Source organism: Delphinapterus leucas, chromosome X (assembly GCF_059928025.1).
Source record: "Delphinapterus leucas isolate spDelLeu-1000000601 "Yukka" chromosome X, BTC_Dleu_Yukka2, whole genome shotgun sequence".
Lineage (NCBI taxonomy): Eukaryota > Metazoa > Chordata > Mammalia > Artiodactyla > Monodontidae > Delphinapterus > Delphinapterus leucas.
Genome location: NC_143150.1, coordinates 57,885,059 through 57,899,385, shown reverse-complemented (window position 1 = coordinate 57,899,385; position 14,327 = coordinate 57,885,059). Strand labels below are relative to the sequence as shown.

Here is a 14,327-nt window from a genome sequence, read left to right as displayed (position 1 = left end):
GAGTCTGGTTCTGATGTTTGCTGTCTGTTTAAACTGTTTTTTGTTTGTTTGTTTTTGGTTTTGTTTTGTCTTTTATTGTGTCTTGTGATTTTATTTTTTTCTTGCATTACGCAGGCCTCTCACTGCTGTGGCCTCTCCCATTGCAGAGCACAGGCTCCGGACATGCAGGCTTAGCAGCTATGGCTCACGGGCCCAGCCACTCCGCATCATGTGGGATCCTCCCGTAGCGGGGCATGAACCCGTGTCCCCTGCATCAGCAGGCAGACTCTCAACCACTGCACCACCAGGGAAGCCCTCTTGTGATGTTTTGTTGCAAGCTGGACAAGATGTACTGGATAAAGGAATTTAGATAAATAGGCCTTTTAGTGTGAGGTTTTATTTTTATCTGGGTGGTTGCTAGCCTGTGTTTAATGTTTGCTATCTCCGTAGGTGTAAGAAGCTAAAATTGTCTCTATTTTCCTTGTTTTTGTCTCCTGTGGACCATGGGTTTCCCTAGAGCCTACTTCTTAAATATTGTCTAGACATGGAGATCTGTCAGAGGTATCTAGAGTTAGGTTTTTCCCTTCTCCAGGTCAGTTAGTTTCCAGTAAAACTCCAGTCAGTTGGGCTCTGGTAATATAGTCTCCCTGAGGTCATTTTTTATTAGAAGAACAGAATGCTCTGGGTGTATTTAAAAATGGCTACATTCCCCCTCTTCTAGCCAAAAGTACTAGGGGATTTTTCTCTGATCTTCACTATGAGGACCTGGTAGATCTCCTGGAGGTAAAACACCTAAAATTATGGGGAACCCTCTAAGACTGGCCCTCCCTGGCATTTTTAACTCTCAAGCTTGTCTACTCTGAGCCTTTGGCAATTACAGTTTAAGTTTTCTGCCTTGGTATTGGCTCTAATAGTAAAATTCTTTTTCTAGGCCTCTGTTCTAGTAAGCTGTAAGTCTGTATATTCAACATCTTTCATTATGGTTTTAACTTACATTCCCCTGATGGATACTGATACTAAACATATTTTCATGTGTTTATTGGCTATTTGTATATAATTCATTAGAGAAGGGTTGATTCAGATCCTTTTGCCCATTTTTTAATTGAGCTATTTGCCTTTTAATTAATGAGTTGTGTTTTAATTTTCAGAGTATTCATTTTTCACTTCTTTTGTTAAATTTATTACTAAATATTGTATTTCTTTTGATATTATTGTAAATTAATAGTCATTTCAATTTCATTGTGTTATTTTTAGGTGTTTACAGAAATACAATTATTTTATATAATGATTTTGTATTCTACAACCTTGTTGATCTACTTTCTTAATTCAATAGCTTTTAAAATTGAATTCCTTAAGATTTTCTATATACAATATCATGTGATACATGAGTAGAGGTAGTTTTATGTCTTCCTTTCCAATCTCATAGCTTTTTATTTTATTTACTTCACTAATTCCTATAGCTTGAACCTCCAGTACACTTTTCAACAGAGGTGGCAATAGCAGGCATCCTTTTCTTTTTCATGCTCTTAGGGGCAAAGCATTAATTATGATGTTCTGTGAGATTTTGTATATGCCCTTTATCAGGTGAAGTTCCCTTTATTCCCAGTTGTGGAGTAGTTTTTTACTAAGAAAGAGTGTTGTATCTTGTCAATTTTTTTGCTTCTATTGATATGACAATATGGTTTGGACCCTTTATTCTATTAATATGGTATATTGCATTAATTGATTTTCTATGTTAAGCCATTCTTGAATTATTCAGATAAATCTCAATTGGCCATGGTGTATATTGCTTTTTATATGTTGCTGAATTTGGTTTGCTAGTATTTCGTTGAGGATTTTTGCATGTAGATTCATAGGATAAATTGTTTTATAGTTTTCTTGTGATATATTTGATTTTGGCATTCAATTTACTCACATTTTCTATTTCTTCTTGAGTCAATTTTGATAGTTTGTTTCTGTTTCTAGGATTTTGTCCATTGCACCTAGGCTTATAATCTTTTTTATTTCTGTAAGGTCTTTAGTAATGTCTTCTTTTTTATTTCTGATTTAAGTCAATTGAATCTTCTCTCTCTTTTTGTCTGTCTATCTAACAGTTTGTCAATTTTGTTGATCTTTCAAAGAAACAACTTCTGGTTTACTTGAGTTTATTTATTGATTTCTATTCTCTATTTCACTTATTTCCCCTATAAACTTTACCATTTTATTTCTTCTACTTGCTTTGGGTTGAGTTTTCTCTTCTTTTATTTCTGGTTTCATAAGGTAGAAGGTTGTTGTTTTGAGACTTTTTGTGTGGAAAAATACACATAACATAAAGTTTAGAAGGAGGAACTGTCCATGTTCCCTTTTATTCTCTACCTCAAAGATTCAACTTTTCTATTTTTATTTGAATTTATAATTTATATATATCTACTGCTAAGTACAAGTTAAGATTACAAAAACCAGCACACTTATCATAATACCATAAACACAGAAGTAGAAAACTAGTGTATGAAGGCGAGAAAAAGCCTACTAAAAACTTGGGTTAATACCATTACAGTGTTTATGCTCAATCATGGGACCTAGCCATTCTTTTCTAATTTGGTGAATTTGTGGATGTAGGGGTGGGTCTACATTGGGTTAACAAAATTAATATTTTAGTTAAAGCTTTTGAGGGATCCAAGTAAATGAAAATAATTTTTAAAGGCAAAAAAATTTTACCATTTTAACCATTATAAAGTGTACAATTCAGGAACATTATGTACAGCCACAGCATTGTACAATCACTATGTTGCTCCAGAATTTTTTCATCATCCCAAAGTGATACCTTACTCCTTAAGCAGTCACTTTTCATACTCCTTCTCCCAGCCCCTGGCAGCCACTATTCTGCTTTCTTTCTCTGTGGATTTGCCTGTACTGGATATTTTATGTGAAAAGAATCATACAATATGTGGCCGTTTGCATCTGGCTTCTTTCACTAGCATAATGTTTTCAAGGTTCATCTATGGTGTAGCATGTATCAATATTTATTATTTTCTATGTCTATTTTCTATGTCTATTTCTATGTCTATTTTCTATGTCTATTATTTTCTATTTTTTATTATTTTTATAATAATAATATATTTTATATATATTAGTTTTATATTTTAAAACCACATTTTGTTTATCCATTTATCAGTTGATGGACATTTGGGTTATTTCCATCTTTTCACTACTGTGAATAGTGCTGTTCTGAACATTAGTGTACAGGTTTTTGCTTTAAGACCTGTTTTCAATTATGGTATAGACCTAGGAGTGGAATTCCTTGCTCAGATGGTAATTCTATGTTTAACTTTTCCAAGAACCACCAAACATTTTTCCACAGTGATTGCACCATCTTACAATCCTACCAGCAATGTATATGTGTTCTAATTTCTCCACATCCTCCCCAATACTTACTTATTTTTTTTTCCATATGGTCATCCTCATGGGTGTGTAGTGGTACCTCTTTGGGGTTTTGAGTTGCATTTCACTAATGACTAATGACATTGAGTATCTTCATGTCCTATTTGGCTGTTAGTATATCTTTTTTGGAGAAATGTCTACTCAGCTCCTTTGCCCATTATTTAATTGTTTGTCTGCTTTTTGGTTGTAAGAATATTTACATATTCTGGATACTAGAATCATATCAGATATATGATTTGTAAATATTTTCTCCTGTTCAGTGGGTTGTCTTTCCACTCTTTTGATAGTGTTTGATACACAAAAATGTTTAACTTAGTAAATTCCAATTTATGTAGATTTTCCTTTTGTTCCTTGTGCTTTCAGGGTCATATCTATGAAACTGTTGCCAAATCCAAGACCATCAAGGTTTACCTTTATAATTTCTTCTAAAAGTTTTAGAGTTAGCTTCTGTTGTACTAGCATCATTTGTTGAACATACTATTCTTTCCCCACTGAATGGTCTCTTCACCCTGTGATCATAGATGTGGGGGTTATTTCTGGATTCTCAATTCTATTCCATTGATCTAGGTATTTATCCTTAAGGAAGTACCACACTGTCTTGATTACTACAATGCTGTAGTAAGTTTTGAAATTGGTAAGTTTGAGTTCTTCAACTTTGTTATTGTTTTCAAGATTGTTTTTTTTTCTATTTGGAGCCCTTTGCAATTCCATATGAATTTTAGGATTGTATTTTCCATTTCTGCAGGAAAAAAAAAGAGCTGTTGTCATATTGATAGGGGTTGCATTGAATCTATAGATTGCTTTGGGGTGTATTGCCATCTTAACAATATTAAGTCTTTTAATCCGTGAACATGGAGTGTATTTCCATCTCCATATTTAATATAGTCATTTACATCTACAAATTTCCCTTTAAGTACTTTTTTAGCTACATTCAATAAGTTTTGGTATGTTGTGTCTTCATTTCATTCATCTCAAACGACTTTCTAATTTCCCTTGTGATCTTGTGTTTCAACCATTGGTAATTTAGGAACATGTTTTTCAGTTACCTCATATTTGTGAATTCCCCAAACGTCTTCATTTTATTTATTTATTTAATTTATTTATTTTAAAATTTCCTTCTTTCTTTCTTTCTTTCTTTCTTTCTTTCTTTCTTCCTTCCTTCCTTCCTTCCTTCCTTCCTCCTTTCCTTCCTTCCTTCCTTCCTTCCTTCCTTTCTTTCTTCCTTCCTTCCTTCCTTCCTTTCTTTCTTTCTTTCTTTCTGGCTGTGTTGGGTTTTCGTTGCTGGGCACGGGCTTTTTCTAGCTGCAGCAAGTGGGGGCTACTCTACGTTGCAGTGCAGGGGCTTCTTACTGTGGTGGCTTCTCTTGTTGTGGAGCATGGGCTCTAGGTGCGTGGGCTTCAGTAGTTGTGGCACACGGGCCCAGTAGTTGTGACACATGGGCTTAGTTGCTCCGTGGCATGTGAGATCTTCCCAGACCAGGGCTCGAACCCATGTCCCCTGCATTGGCAGGCAGATTCTTAACCACTGCACCACCAGGGAAGTCCCCTTCATTTTATTTATTTCTAATTTAATTCTACTGTGTTCAGAATATAAAACTTGCATGTTTTCAATTCTTTTAAATTTACTGATGTTTGTTTTACTGCCTAGCATATGGTCTATCCTGTAGAATGTTCTATGTACTTCAGGAGAATGTTTTCTGCTGGTTTTGGGTGTAGTATTCTATAGATGTCATTTAGGTCTACTTGCTTTGTAGTATTGTTCAAATCTTGTATTTCCTTGTTGACCTACTACCTAGTTGTTCTATCTGTTATTGTAAGTGGATTACTGAAGTCTCCAACTATGATCTAAATTATCTATTTTTACATTTATTATTTAAGGCTTTGCACTATGCATTTTGGAGCTCTGTTTGTAGGTGCACATATATCTATAATCATTACATCTTTGTGATTTATTGACCATTATTATTATAAAATGTCCCTCTCTATTACTAGTAACATTTTTAAAATGTCTATTTTATTCCTCCTCAGAGGGCACAGCCTTTAGCATAAATACAGTCACTATGGGATGACAAGGTTTTATCATGGTTCTCTTTGACTGTCACTTTCTCTGATATCTCTGTCAAGCTGTTTGCCTCTGTTGATATCTCATTCAGCCCTTAGCCCTGAGTCATAACCAGCTGATTTTTCTCTTATTTTTGACAATGCATTGGGGGTATAAATACTACATATAGTCTGACCCAATTATATTCTGGCCACTTTGCAGGGGTTGATTTTATAAGCTATTCTTTGAGGTTTGTTCTGACCCCAGGAGGGATCTTCTTAATTGTTTCTTTCCCTGGTTTTCTCTTGTCAGCTAGCTGGCCTATGGTTTAACTGGTTGTTCTCATGGAGTTTTTAGCCTCCTCTTTATTGCTTACATCTAAAATATCCATTATATTCAACAGCACCATGAAGTTTGAACTTTCCAAAACTCTACCAAATAAAGTCAGTTCCCTTGGGAAGAGCTTCTTAGTTTTCTGTTATTATGGCCCACCTCTGTCTCTCCAGTTAACAACTGTGCACCATTTCTCTGGATTTGGGTACAGGGAGGTGGCTTACTTCTCTCAGAATGACACCCCTGCTTCACATGGCAGTAACTTCTGCTCTTCTTCACTTGCCTTTCCCAAGATAGAACCTTCATCCTTTGAATGAGCTGGGACAAAAGTGATCTGGGCTGCACTGTTTCTGTTCTTCTGCACCTTGTTAGAGCTTCTGCCTTGTAAATTGTGGCTAGGTGGAGGAAAAGAGACCTAGAACACTCAGAATGTAATAGAGCTTTTGTAACATGGAACTGAGGAGGATGAGAAATGTCTTTCCATCCTCAGAGATATCATAGCCCTTAACTGGGATCTGGGAGAGGAGACGACCCTGTGTTTTTGGTCACACCTGCTCATAGTGCAGCTCCTGTCCTGCTGAATTGAAGCAGAGGGGAGGGAGAGAGGGTTTCCTGGCTCAAGTGTCACTGACTTTTGCTGTTCTTATTGAGATTTTATATATTTTGGGGGGGGGTAAATGTTTCTTCTTTTGCTGTATTTAATTGGGGATATTTCTAACAGACTTAAAATTTTTGGTTTCAAATAATTCTTATCAATTATGTTTTTCCCCTGGGAGCAGTTCTGCAGAGCTCCTAACATCGCTGTTCTAGAATTCATCTCTTATTGATTATTTCTTCCATGCAAGCTCAGTCTTTCCTGGTTCTTGTGTATCTAATAACTTTATAATTTATTCTATATATTTTGAATATTATGTTAGATTTTAGGACTTATTTAAAGCCTATGCGGAATATTGCCTGTGCAGAATGTTGATATTTGGTTTTATCAAGGAAACGACCTTTTTATGTTCAGGCCACAACTTCTCATCCACACTGTGTGTGTTGTGCTTTCAATGTAATTATTGTTAAAAGTCTGTGCAGTGATTTTCAAATCTATCATTTGTGTGCATTACCTAGGGCATTCTGGTGCTTGGCAGTAGTTTCATTTAGTTTATTTCTCAAAGTCTTTGGTATGCAGAATAAGATCAGATCCCCATGCACATACAGTTCAGACTTGATACCAGGATTTCATAAACTATTTTATAGGCTCAGTGTCTTGAGTAGCTCCCTCTTCTTGACTTCTCCTGTGATTTCAAGTTCTTTGGGTCTCCTCTTTTCAGACCTTTGGACAGATATTTGAGACTTGGTTACTTCACCTTATTGGGCACTTCCATTCCTGAGCCTGTGTTCATTTTCTCGTGGTGGGGAGTCATAAATAAAAAAAAAAATATCAATGGGCTTGGCCCCAAGTTCTTGGTACCAGATCTCCTCTGATCAGAAGGGGAACTTCCTGTACTCTTGGTTCCACACTACAGATTGAGAGCTAGGACATGAGGGATTGGAGAAAGGAAAACAAAGAAACAAAAAACGAAAGCAAAAAATCAAGGATTTCCAGTATCTCTGAATGGTAGGAGTTCCCTTTCCTGCTCCTTAAGCCAGAGGCAGAGGGCTTCTCCTATTTCCCTCTCTGTCTGCACCAGTGCCCATTTATATGTTTCAGGCTATGTTGAGTTCAAGCTAGAAGATACTGGAGGGGAAATTGTGCAATCCTACTACCAGATCAGTAGTACTTTGAATTCTGATGTTCTCACTCTATCCTCCTGCTAATATACTATTCAGAATTCTCAAAGAGATACATCATGCATTCTGTCTAGGTATCACTGTGTTGTGTGAGAGAGAAAGGGTGGTATGTGTTTACCTGTTTTACCTAGAAGCACCACCAACTTTGTTACAGCATGTATTTTGACCTTTCCCTGTATGGCCAGGTACACAATTTCTGTACCACTAATCACACAGGTAAATTATGGTATATGATTTTAGTAGTCCTTGCTGTACATGTAACAAAGGCCCTGAGTTTTGATGAACTTTTATTTGGATTACCCATCAATTTACTGATTTCCCCTTACAGTCCTAAGGGAAAGAGAAAATTCATACTACTATGGAGTACAATTAAACTCACAGCCTTTCCTTCACAATTTAAGACCTTGAAATTTATTTCATTTGCTTCTAGTAATGTTTGCAAACTCTTAAGTTTGTAACTCAAATGTTTATTTTAGTGAATATTTTTATTTAACTTGACACCATTATTACTGCATTAGAGTAAAGCAAAAATGTGTTATTACTGTATATCTTCTATTACAGGTCTTTAATGTAATAAAGATCTGTAATGTGACTTTAATATTGTTTCAATTTTAATGTCATAGAAAAATACTCTGAAGATGAAATAGTTCTTATTTACTTTTCACTGTAATGAATAGTATGTCAAGGGACAGCAGACATCTTTTCCTTCTATTCATATAGAGGACAATATGTAGTCATCTGTGAATACATACAGTTGGAAATTATGATTGAGGCCAATAGAAACCCAGGCATACAGACTTCCTTTCTCAATTAAAATAAAAATCCTGACTAAAAAAATTAAGAGCAGACAGTAAACTGTCCAGTTTCCGTGATTTCTGGTTGAAGATCTTCATTACAGGTTTGTTATTTTTACTGCAATATACAATGCAGATTCCTTTCATTATTGAGGGTCATAATATTAAGTTCTTTCAAATGGAAAAGAGCTTATTTCCATGGGAGAGTGTGCTGCTGCTGCTGCTGCTGTTTTTGTTGTTGTTTTTCAGTCTCAAGGACAGAATTATACTTTTCTCTTTTGAACAAGTATTTAATATAGAGGATGCATTGAAAAAAGGGAAATGTTAACATCTAGAGACTCGGTGCTTATTTCAAAATGAATGGGTGGAATAAAATGTACCTTAGTTCTTTTGTGTCTATAAAATTATAGAACTCTACTCTCTTGTGAACATCCTTGATTTCCACTTGTCTTCCTTTAATGCTTTTCCATCCTCTTCCCCCTCTTCATTTATTCCATAAACACTTATTGCATGCAAATGTTTCTTTTGTTCTATAACAATTTAGTGAGAATATATACAAATCAAAATTTGATTTAGAAGGGAAGCAGCATGAGGAGTCAGTTGAGCACCGAGGCTCATTGAAACAGGCCTCCATGGCCCTCCGCAACCCACAGTATATTTTTGGAGATTTTAGCTCTGATGAATTCCATTAGTTCTTTGTGACTCCTTGCTCTTCGGTTGAGCATCATCTATGTAGTGGAGCAGTTCTGCCTGGTGCACAAGCTGCTGATGAACTACCTAATGGAGAAGACTATTAGAGAATTGAATTTGGTGTTAATGAAGTAACTGAACACACTGACACTTTGCTGAGAACTCCCAACTACATATAGTATTTCAAACACATTGAATCCTTAGGCCCCTGAATTTATCCTTATTTGCACAGCTTTCCAAAATATCCCTGATGACATAGATACAGAAGTGAACTGTAGCTCCACCAACTACCAGTACCCAGGCTCTGCATTTGCTCTGGATGGCAGCACTAACGTGGAGGTGGAAGTTTTAGAAAATGATGGCATCTTGGGTGGTCTTGGACAAAGGGAGCGTAAAAAGAAAACAAAAACAGTCCACCTGGGTAGAGTTACTTGAAAGATCGCAGCGAGTGTATACTTCCACAGAAGCCTTGGTCAATGGCCATGTCAATCCCAGAGTCCAGAACAGTGTAAGTGTAGAGGATGCAAAGTTGATGGGTGATGTGTCCCTGTCAGGGGCACCCAGAACTTGTGGCAGCCCCCAGGATGCCACGGACTTCAGCAGTGATGCTGTGACTAGTGGTTCTTTCCTAGAGCCTTCATCAGAAGGCCAGGACTGCAGGGGCAGCATGAGGGCTGCCTGCCATGGGGCTGACATTGAATAATCTTGCTACCACACAGAGGCTGCCATGGACACCCTTTTGAGGACAGCTGTGGCTCAGCCTTAGGTTGGGACTGATACTACTGAGAACCTTGGAGGTGCCAATGCACAAATACTTGAATCCTTGGTTGAGGGCACAGCTGCCAACAGGGTGGAGTTGCACACTGTGCAAGCTCAGACATGGACCCTGAGAAAGCTAAGAGCACCTCCCCTCCTGCAGATGCCCAGGCCTCTGTGGTAGGCCCTGCTCCCACCAGTTGGCCTGCAAAATCGTGGGCCAGTCTTTTTCAGGATTCTAAGCCCTCTTCCTCCTACTCCCTCCCCTCCCCTCTCCCTCCTTGTCTGTGGTTTCCATGGAAACTAAGTATTCCCCTCCCGCCATAGTCTCCGAAAAGGAGGTTGAAGTCAAGGAAGGGCTGGTTCCAGTTTCAGAGGATCCTGTAGCCATAAAGATTGCAGAGTTACTGGAGAACGTAACCTTGATTCATAAACCAGTGTCATTGCAACCCCGCGGGCTGATCAATAAAGGAAACTGGGGCTACATTAATGCTACACTCCAGGCATTGGTTGCTTGCCCTCTGATGTATCACCTGATGAAGTTCATTCCTCTGTATTCAAAAGTGCAGAGGCCTTGTATATCTACACCCATGATAGATAGCTTTGTTCGGCTAATGAATAAGTTTACTAATATGCCAGTGCCTCCAAAACCCAGACAAGCTCTTGGGGATCATGAGGGATACCCGCCCTGGAGCTGCCTTTGAACCAACGTATACTTATAGACTCCTGACAGTTATCAAGTCAAGCCTTTCTGAAAAGGGTCACCAAAAAGATGCTGAGGAGTACTTAGGCTTCATTCTAAATGGACTTTATGAGGAAATGCTGAACCTAAAGAAACTTCTCTCAGCAAATAATGAAAAACTTACTATTTCCAATGGACCCAAAAGCCACTCAGTGAACAAAGACAAGCAGGAAGAACCAGGCAAATGAAATGAGGACTAATGGGAGCAAGTTGGCCCCTGAAATAAGACCTTGTTCATTCACCAGGTGGATTTTGTCCAGACCTCAATCACTGGCATTTTTGGTGAACACATCAGGTCTGTGGTTTACCAGCAGAGTTCAGAAGTGTCTGCCACCGTGCAGCCGTTCTTCACGTTGCAGCTGGATATCCAGTTGGACAAGATATGCACCGTCCAGGATGCGTTGGAAAGCTTGGTGACAAGAGAATCTGTCCAGGGTTATACCACCAAAAACAAACAAGAGGTTGAGATCAGTTGAAGAGTTACTCTGGAAAAACTCCCTCTTTTTCTCGTGTTGTACCTGAAATGGTTTGTTTACGAGAAGACTGGTGGAAGTCAGAAGCTTATAAAAAATATTGGGTATCCTGTAGACTTGAAAATTATTAAAGAACTGCTTTCTCCAGGGGTTAAAAAATAAGAATTTTAAATGTCACAGAGCCTATAGGCTATTTGCAGTGGTCTACCACCACAGCAGCAGCAACACTGGTGGCCACTACAACATGGATGTCTTTCAGATTGGTCTGAATGGCTGGCTGCACATCAACGACCAGATGGTCAAGGCGATTAACAAATACCAAGTGTTGAAGCCCACAACTGAGTGCACAGCCTACTTCTTGTATTACTGCCATGTGGACCTGCTGTAGCTGTCACTGTCTGTGCCCAACACTGCTTATTGAGCACCAAGTCTCACCGACTTCCCTCCTATCTTCAGTGACTCTTTAGAGAGAAACTCTCTCCCTGTTGCAAAAATGGGCTAGAATGAAAGGAGACGCCTTGGAGATTGTGCACAACATAGTTTGTTAACTTCTAATTTCCAAATCAAAATCATTTGATTGAAATAGATTGTCACTTGACTTAACAAAATACACAATCTGTATATCTTCTTTGGAGAAATGTCTATTTAGGTCTTCCACCCATTTTTGGACTGGGTTGTTTTTTTAATATAGAGCTACATGAGCTGCTTGTATATATTGGAGATTAATCCTTTGTCAGTTGCTTCATTTGCAAATATTTTTTCCCATTCTGAGGGTTGTCTTTTCGTCTTGTTTATGCTTTCCTTTGCTGTGCAAAAGCTTTGAAGTTTCATTAGGTCCCATTTGTTTATTTTTATTTCCATTTCTCTAGGAGGTGGGTCCAAAAGGATCTTGCTGTGATTTATGTCATAGAGTGTTCTGCCTATGTTTTCCTCTAAGAGTTTTACAGTGTCTGGCCTTACATTTAGGTCTTTAATCCATTTTGAGTTCACATATGAAAGGATGCTCAACATCACTAATCATTAGAGAAATGCAAATCAAAACCACAAAGAGGTATCAGCTCACAGTGGTCAAAATCGCCATCATTAAACATCTACAAACAATAAATGCTGGAGAGGGTGTGGAGAAAAGGGAACCCTCTTGCACTGTTGGTGGGAATGTAAATTGATACAACCACTATGGAGAACAGTATGGAGGTTCCTTAAAAAACTAAAAATAGAACTACCATATGACCCAGCAATCCCACTACTGGGCATATACCCTGAGAAAACCATAATTCAAAAAGAGTCATGTACCAAAATGTTCATTGCAGCTCTAGTTACAATAGCCCGGAGATGGAAACAACCTAAGTGCCCATCATCGGATGAATGGATAAAGAAGATGTGGCACATATATACAATGGAATATTACTCAGCCATAAAAAGAAACGAAATTGAGCTATTTATAATGAGGTGGATAGACCTAGAGTCTGTCATACAGAGTGAAGTAAGTCAGAAAGAGAAAGACAAATACCATATGCTAAAACATATATATGGAATTTAAGGAAAACAATGTCATGAAGAACCTAGGGGTAAGACAGGAATAAAGACACAGACCTACTAGAGAATGGACTTGAGGATATGGGGAGCAGGAAGGGTAAGCTGTGACAAAGCAAGAGAGAGGCATGGACATGTATACACTACCAAACGTAAGGTAGATAGCTAGTGGGAAGCAGCCGCATAGCACAGGGAGTTCAACTCGGTGCTTTGTGACCGCCTGGAGGGGTGGGATAGGGAGGGTGGGAGGGAGGGAGACGCAAGAGGGAAGAGATATGGGAACATATGTATGTGTATAACTGATTCACTTTGTTATGAAGCAGAAACTAACACACCATTGTAAAGCAATTGTACTCCAGTAAAGATGAAAAAAAAAAAGAAATTTTATGGGAAAAAAAAACATATTTCTGAAATAATGCCTATTCTCCATCTAACTGTACAGTAGAATAGATCCTGCACCAGTAACAACACTTTTAAATTTGTTGAAATGAATTTTATCTTTCCTTAAAAAGTAAATTTTTTAATACATCACACTTTTCTCCCCCACCATTTAATTTTTTGATAAATGATAAAAATGAGCTATTATCTGAGAAGAAATAGTTTTTACTTCAAAAGATAAATGAACACAAAAATTAAGTTGCTGTTTCCTAATAGGAAAAATTGACTAACAATTGTGTGATGAGAAGCTGCTTATGTGCACATTGCAATTGAAATATTGGAGCTAAGATGTTAGCCGTATAGATGAGTGATTGTAACTTTATTGCCATTAAGAGATTTCAAATTGCCTTCATGCTTCTGTGTACACATAATGAAAAATGGGCAAAATAATGAAGATTGACATTGCCCTATGTCTGCTGTTTAATTCTGCTGCCTGCTCCTCTACGATGCTACATCTCTAATTGTACACAGCTAGTGATACCTAGAGTCTAAAGTTGTCGTCCATCAATAAAAAAATCACAAAGTTGGTTAAAAAAAAAGTTTATTTTTTGCAGTTTAAAAATTGTCATTTTCCTAGTTTGGAATTGTAGTTTTCTTTATCTAGAAAAAGAAGAAAGTAATTTATGACTTGAATCATATTTGTAAAATGGTAATTATAGATTGATAGATGAAAGTATACCTTAATGAGGGACTTCCCTGGTGCTGCAGTGGTTAAGAATCTGCCTGCCAATGCAGGGAGCAGGGGTTTGATCCCTGGTCCAGGAAGATCCCACATGCCATGGAGCAACTAAGCCCGTGTGCCACAACTACTGAGCCTGTGCACTGAGAAGCCCACACACCGCAACAGAGTAGCCCCTGCTATCCACAACTAGAGGAAGCCTGCATGCAGCAATGAAGACCCAATGCAGCCAATATATAAAACAAATAATTTTTTGAAAAGTATACCTTAATGAGAAAATGAAAAGATAGCATTCTCAGTGTAGTTTTGAAAACCATATCAATGGATATAAATACACCACATACTTTTCATTCCTGAAATCTGAGGAAAGTATTAGATATTACAGAAAAGTTTCCTGGCTTTCTGTTGAGACAAATATTGGTTTAAGAAATATGAAAAAAACTAATAAATATATAATAAAATGTATTAAGTTGTATGAACTGTTTATATATTTTGTATATTAAAACTTGTTGGGCATATTATTTGTAAATATTTTCTCCTGTCCCATAGGTTGTCTTTTCATTTTGTTGATGGTTCCCTTTGCTGTGTAAAAGCTTTTAATTTTAACTAGGTCTCCTTTGTTTATTTTTGCTTTTATTTCTTTTGCCTTAGGGGACAGATCCAAAAAAATATT

General features: G+C 37.5%; 1 protein-coding gene and 1 pseudogene across 1 annotated transcript in view; both read left to right on the top strand.

The window, feature by feature from the left end:
• LOC149744253 (dachshund homolog 2-like) overlaps positions 1-14,327 on the top strand; it is a 401,383-nt gene that overhangs the window by 332,252 nt on the left and 54,804 nt on the right. The gene's annotated exons all lie outside the window — the stretch shown is intronic.
• LOC111178256 (ubiquitin carboxyl-terminal hydrolase 10 pseudogene) lies at positions 8,896-11,437 on the top strand (annotated as a pseudogene).